General features: G+C 44.4%; 1 long non-coding RNA gene across 1 annotated transcript; it reads left to right on the forward strand.

Moving 5' to 3' along the window:
- The first annotated feature begins 2,492 nt into the window (after positions 1-2,492).
- Positions 2,493-3,184, forward strand: LOC141026518 (uncharacterized). The gene is made up of 2 exons (XR_012188737.1): positions 2,493-2,692; positions 3,043-3,184. It is a non-coding gene; the product is annotated as an uncharacterized lncRNA (long non-coding RNA).
- Positions 3,185-6,611: the final 3,427 nt, after the last annotated feature.

The raw sequence follows: 6,611 nt of genomic DNA on the forward strand, positions 1-6,611 counted from the left end.
ACATCTGATCTGATTACATCTCCCCTCCCCCTCCCCCTCCGCCTCCACCAAACCCTAGACCAAGTAGTCGCTGCCACCACATTGTCCCCGCTTCAAGTATCTCTTCGACACCACACAGTCGCCGCTTCAAGGACATCGACAGTGAAGACACCTTGAGGATGCGCAATATGGTATAGTCCTTAACCCACCTCACTGTTGCTTATTTGCTGTTTGTACACATGTACTATGTGTATTGTGTAATTGAGGTGGCTGATAAAAAGGTTCGTGCTTGTGTTTGATTTCGTTTGCTAGTGCTTGTGGTTCATTAGAGCTCTGGCCGTTCTTATAAATAAGGGCCCTGTGCTGCAAAGTGTAAATTTGGGTCTCATATGGATATGAACTCATCACTAAAAATTAGTAATTTGTTATCAGGATAAGAATCACTACTAGGAAATGGGCTATAGATAATATGGACACTAATGGCGCACCACACATGTGGTGCGCCACTACTATATACTAATGGCGCACCATGTGTTGGTGCACCATTAGTGTCCAAATACTATGGCGCACCACATCCACGATGCGCCACTAGTAAATTTTTTTATATTTTTTTTAAGTACTAATGGCGCACCAGGGGATAGTGCACCATTACTAGTTAAAACTAGTAATGGCGCATCAGTAAGAGATGCGCCATTGCTATCTATACGTATGGCGCACCCCCTACCAGTGCGCCATTGCTATCACCCCTTATTCCCTCCCTCTAGTCACGTTCTCTCCCCTCCCCTTCCTCCTGACACACCCACCCACCTCCCTCGATTTCGATCTAGATCGGGAAGCCCCGGCCGCACGCCTCTTCCTCTCCCTCCCGACCACGGCGAGCCCCCTTCCCCCTCCCTCACACCAGATCCAGGGCATGGAGCCGTGGTGAGCTCCTTCCCCAACCCTCCTCACCGGATCCAGAGGAGAGCTGGCGACCACGTCCTCCGGTGAGGGCGTTGCTCCGGGGTGTGGAGGCCGTCGAGCTGCAGGAGGAGGAGCTCCCCTCGCCGCCTCGCGCCGGACCATCAATCCCACCATCCACCGTCCTCTCGCGATTTTCTGTTCCTCTGTCACGCGAGGCAAATCTCCCCCAGGCGTTCCCGGAGCAGGCGTCGCGGCGAGAAGCGCGCGTCCCCTGGCCTTCGCTCTCCACGCCGGCGAGACCAAGAGAGAGCAGAGGCGAAGGGGCCAGACCCGGCGGGAGCCTCGTCTCCCGGCGATCGGCGCGGCCAGCCGCCACGATGGATTCGGCTCGCCCCCGGAGGGTTCCCAACAAATCACGCCGCCCGAACTGGAGAGAGGAGGTTCGTTGACTTTGTTCCATTCCCAGCCCATCTCGCCGGCGGCGCGGCTAGTTCTATGCTGTCATGCCGCGCGCAGCAGGCCGGAGTTTGAAGCGTGATGCTACTCTTGGATTGCTGGACAACGGGTGCTGCCGCCATGCGCGCAAGGTGTTCGGTTGATTGCCTAGAACTGCCAATAGGGTGTCAGCTGTGTCGTGAAGTCAAGCATTTTTCTGCTATTTTGTTAGGAACCATGAATCTTTAGAGTAGGTTTTGGACTGAACTGCCTCTAGGGTGCCATCTCGCATTGCCTGTCAGTGTTGCATGCAATCTTGTAACTTTTATGTGCCTTCATCTCGTATTACTCATAATTTCTCCTTGTCCCCTGTTGCCTTGATCCACAGCTTAGGGCAAATTGCATGACAAGAGTTAAAAATGAGAGAGTTCACTTGCTCTGGAAGATGAGGAACCAAGGGCAGCCGCCTGCTAATGACATGGTATAAGCTACTGTTTTGGTATAAGCTACTGTTTTGAAAAGGAATGCCGAACTCAAGGTTGATCAGTGTCCAGTATGATACCATTTCCAAACACTTGCAGTGTGTTTCAACCGGCACCCTGTAGTTTAACCATAGATTTTGATAGTTGGTGATATTAAACTTTCTGAAGTGATTCTGTTGTTAGAAATTTTCATAGCTCTTGTTTTTTCCCAGTCTTGTTCATATTTGCAATACTGAACTGTTGTAGCTGAAATATGATGCAGTAACTTCACTGTAAGGGCATAGAATAAATGTAAAGTACTCCAGGATCATGCTGTTAAGTATTGTTCCTGATTGCCCACTACATCTCTAATTATTGATAACCTATTCGGTTCCATTCGTTATCATTATTTTCACAGTTTTTTTGTTCAAACATATACACATAGTGAAAGTTGGCCACCGTAATAAAACTGAGTACACCATGACTACCCCAATTGATTAATAAAGTTCAGATCATGAATAATGGCATTACAAGTGAACTTGGCACAATTACACATGTCCTCAACCTCATAGAATCCGACACTAGCAAGTCTTCATTGGCATGCAAGTACTACTTTTACATTGTCATGACAGGAGCAATTAATTTGACATGTATCATTGGTATTGCTAAAACAATTCGTTCATGTTTCAACAAATTTGGTGAATACCACTTCATATGTATTTTGCATATATGAATTATCTCCTGTTGCTTTCTAAGATGTTAGTTCTTTCAGTTCTAGCCCTCCTATCTTTAATTCCTGGCTGCTGGACTACCTGCAGGACAATCATCTGCTGCAGCTATCGCTGTGAGCAGTCCGTCCGCGACGCGCTCCGCAGCGTCTTCGCCGGGCACAACGAGATCCTCAACGTCTGGAAGTAAGTCGCCGGCCATCTGTTTCCTGATGAATTTTCTTTCTAGCTCAATGTGATCGGATCTGACTAGTACGTTCAGTTTTGCTCTTGTTTTCTTTTCAAATAGTACTAGTAGTCTATATTCCAGCTGTGCAACTACCTGTAGCCACTTGAACCGATGAGAATTCTTCAAGCCTACCTATAGCCACTTGAACAGATGTCTATCTCAGATCTGCTCATCTAAAAAATCCAAGTGGAGTAGTATACTGGTAGTATAGTATAATAATATTATCAAAAGGTAAATGCCCTGATTATTTAGCTCTGTCAGATAAATAGTTTGTTTGTCTTTCTGTTTATTTTGTTACATTTTGCAGGGATAAAGTGAAGAAAAAGAAGAAAAGATTACTAGAAGATTAGTTTTAGGATTTTCTTTTATTTCCTTGCAATTTTCCTTTTATTGGAAACTTGTAAAGACATTGTAATATTCTTACTATAATAAAAATTATGATTCTATTTCATTTTTTGTTTTTAAATTATTTTTCCTTATAGGTTGTTTTCTGTAAATTTAGATTTTTTTGTTTTCCAAATACATTACTAGTGGCGCATTTAAGCCCTTATTAGTGGCACACCTTCCTTTATTACTAGTGGCGCAGCTATAAGGTTATTAGTGATGCACCTAGAGGGAATACCAGTGGAGCACCGAACGGTATACTAATGGCGCACCATGTACTAATGGCGCACATATGGTGCGCCATTAGTAATAAAATCTAATGGCGTGGTGCTAGTGGCGCATCTGTAGTGCACCATTTTGAAATAAATTCAGGAATAATGCGAGCATCAGGATTTGAATCCTGGTGGGCTGGGATACCACTGTCCCTCTAACCATTCAACCACAGATTAGTTCGCTTATGGATGCAATCGTTATGAGACGGTAGCACAGGATACATAGAACCGGTTTGGATGGCGGTTCAATAATAGTATAGGTGTCTAGTCATCTTACCTTATTTTTGCCGATTGTGGCAATTTATTCCATTTTTTCAGATTTTTCTTGGGATTTATGCTGAACTTCGTACTTTGTGCTTTTTTTATGTGTGTGCATCGTCCGATGCAGAGGTCGGTGGTAATCCTTCCTTTTGAAAAAAAAACATGCAGTGAGGCAGACAACGAGCTCCTATTTGACATCTGATCCTGATTTAGTGGTTCTGATCGATGCTAATTCCTTGGCCCGTGTCTCCATGTGGTTGGCCGGCCGCCCTTCCCACTCTCTGCCAGCTTCGACGACGGCGGCCACCGGCCTCTCCCCCTCCCCTGCTAGCCCCGCTTCTTTGTGCCCCCCTTCTGCTGGGACGTATATAGTTCTAGTGTCCCACGCTCTACAGCTTCCCCCGAATCTCCACCCTAGCGACAGTGAGGGGCACAAGGCCAAGGTCGAAGATGGGAGGGCGATTATAACCAGGGCAAGGCAGAGAGGGGCGCTGGCCAGTGGCATCTCCGCAATGCCCCTCTGTCTCGTCTCTAGTCTCCACGCCATGAAGGTTGGCTCATCCATGAAACCCACCATCTCCTGTCATCTGGCAATTAGATCAGCAGTAACTGTAAAATTATTCTGTGAGCATTTACTGGTTGCAGACCTTGATTGCGATTCATTGGAGATCGTTCCGTTTCTGTTTCAAAATACTGCTAAAGTGTTAGGCAGAAACCATGGGAGCGGAGCGGATGGATTTCAATGATTCTCGCACCAAAGAATCATGAAGAATTGGTGAGCATTTTCTATCGTTAACAAACACATGGTTTGGACCTCGGTAGCCTTCTCTTTAGTGGTTCACCCATATTCGTCCTTGTTTCTTGTTCAAGGAGAGCAAGTGGGATCGATTTGCTATCCTTGTCCTTTGCACCAAACTGTAATTTACTCCCACTTGCTTTAGTAGTAACAAATATGTCTACTTTAATTTCAACCAGACGGAGTAGACAAGTGGGACTTGTACTAATTTGCAGCGGTTGAGATGGACACGCACTATAGATTATAATCACATCTACTACACTTTTTTATTCTATCAATTCTCGAGAAAGCTACCTACTACTCACTACGCAGTGACTTTGATCATGGTGTCTGCAGATGTAGTCTTCCTTTTCGGTGCTTGATGATGCGGATCACATGATAGACTTTGAAAAATACCAATGGCAGGTTGGTTACTAAATATACAATACAGCGTGCTACGACAACATCCTACTCAGCATAGCTTAAACAACATCTTATGACGGCCGGACAGCATATATATATTGTGTAACGACAGTCTCTGCATTTTGTCTCTTTCTCAGCAATAATTCAGCAAATTGATACCTCCACACCATACATACCGTATACAGCCACCCCGGCCGGTTCGCCTGCTTGAGCTGCTTTTCCTCCTCGCTCACACTCTCCGACCAGTAAACTTACTACTTGGTCCAAGACAAGACCCCAAAGTTCTTCTCGTCAGTCGTCTGCGTCTGGTCTTCCTGGAAAGCAACCATCCATCCGGCCATCTTTGGTAGACAGCCGACCGGCGAGGAGTGGCGAGGTTGCACTACAACATCCATCTTTCAAAGGTCGCAGTGAAATTAAGCCAAGGTAAGACCAGCTAGGATATGCCCCCTCCGTCAGGAAGTACTCATCGGAAAAATGGATGTATCTAGACATATTTTAGTTCTAGATACATCCAATTTTATCGATTTCTTTGACAAGTAATTTCGGATGGAGGAAGTATATTTGAAAGATGGATGTTCACAATGTAGCTTCCTGGGTGGCATGTGTTGTCAGGTAAGTGTACGATTTTTGGACTGAAATTTATGAGTACATGCGTTGCTTGTGTCATTAAACACATGTTTAGAGTGAACTTTCCATAATTATTGGCAAAACTAATGGTCAGTCAAACTAGATTAGCGAAATAATTCCCATGGAATCATGTAATCTATTCATATTTGTATGCAGATCAAGCTCTCATATCACCTCCCTGGTAGGATATATCACATCTCTCCTTCCCTCCCTTGTTAACTTGAGAAGACTGGGCAACATCTGGCACACGTCAATTCAGTACATGCCATCAATCATCTTTTTCAACCATGACACTTATTTTTTATCGGTGGGAGTATTAGGTTGTTGCAAACTTCTCATAGTTAGTGACGTACCTACATCTTGGTCGATATCTGACAACACAGTGTCTAGTATATGGAAGATACGTCATTGCTTAGATTGTCTATCTGACAACACAGCATGCAGATATCTTGTGTAAATATTATTTCGTGAATACTTAATTACTTGGGCAATTGTGGTCTAGCTAGTGGCCTCACAAATAACGTGTGCCGTATTGTTTCAAGCTAGGGTAACTGAGTTGGTACATAACTGACCCAGGTGCCCAAATAATGGATCACCAAGGTTGTATAACAGAAATTGAGCTGGAAAACATGTTGTTCGATGAAGATTTAGAGCCCATCGCCCTGCCATACTCACTTTTGAAGAAAATCACAGATGATTTTTCTGATAAGTTGGAAGTTGGAAGAGGTGGCTTCGCGGTGGTTTATAAGGTACATTATACCCTCTCATGCTGCCAGCAGTTTCCATCACTCTGGTTTGATCAATGATTATTTGAAATGAAAACACAAAGTTTATCTTGCATGATCTCACTGCTGCAGGCAATACTTGATAATGGTGTTGTTGCCGTAAAGAGACTGTCCAATACGTACATGTACGAGGAAAAATTTCAAGGAGAGATTGAGTGTCTCATGAAGGCGAAGCACAAGAATATTGTACGATTTCTAGGATATTGTTCTGACACACAAGGAAATATGGAAAGCTACAATGGGAAATGGGTTATGGCAGATGTACAACAAAGATTGCTCTGCTTTGAATATCTGCCTAAAGGAAGTCTTGATGGTCATATAACTGGTAGATTTATGATTCCATTTA

The sequence above is a fragment of the Aegilops tauschii genome, chromosome 7 (genome assembly GCF_002575655.3).
Source record: "Aegilops tauschii subsp. strangulata cultivar AL8/78 chromosome 7, Aet v6.0, whole genome shotgun sequence".
Taxonomy (NCBI): Eukaryota; Viridiplantae; Streptophyta; class Magnoliopsida; order Poales; family Poaceae; genus Aegilops; species Aegilops tauschii.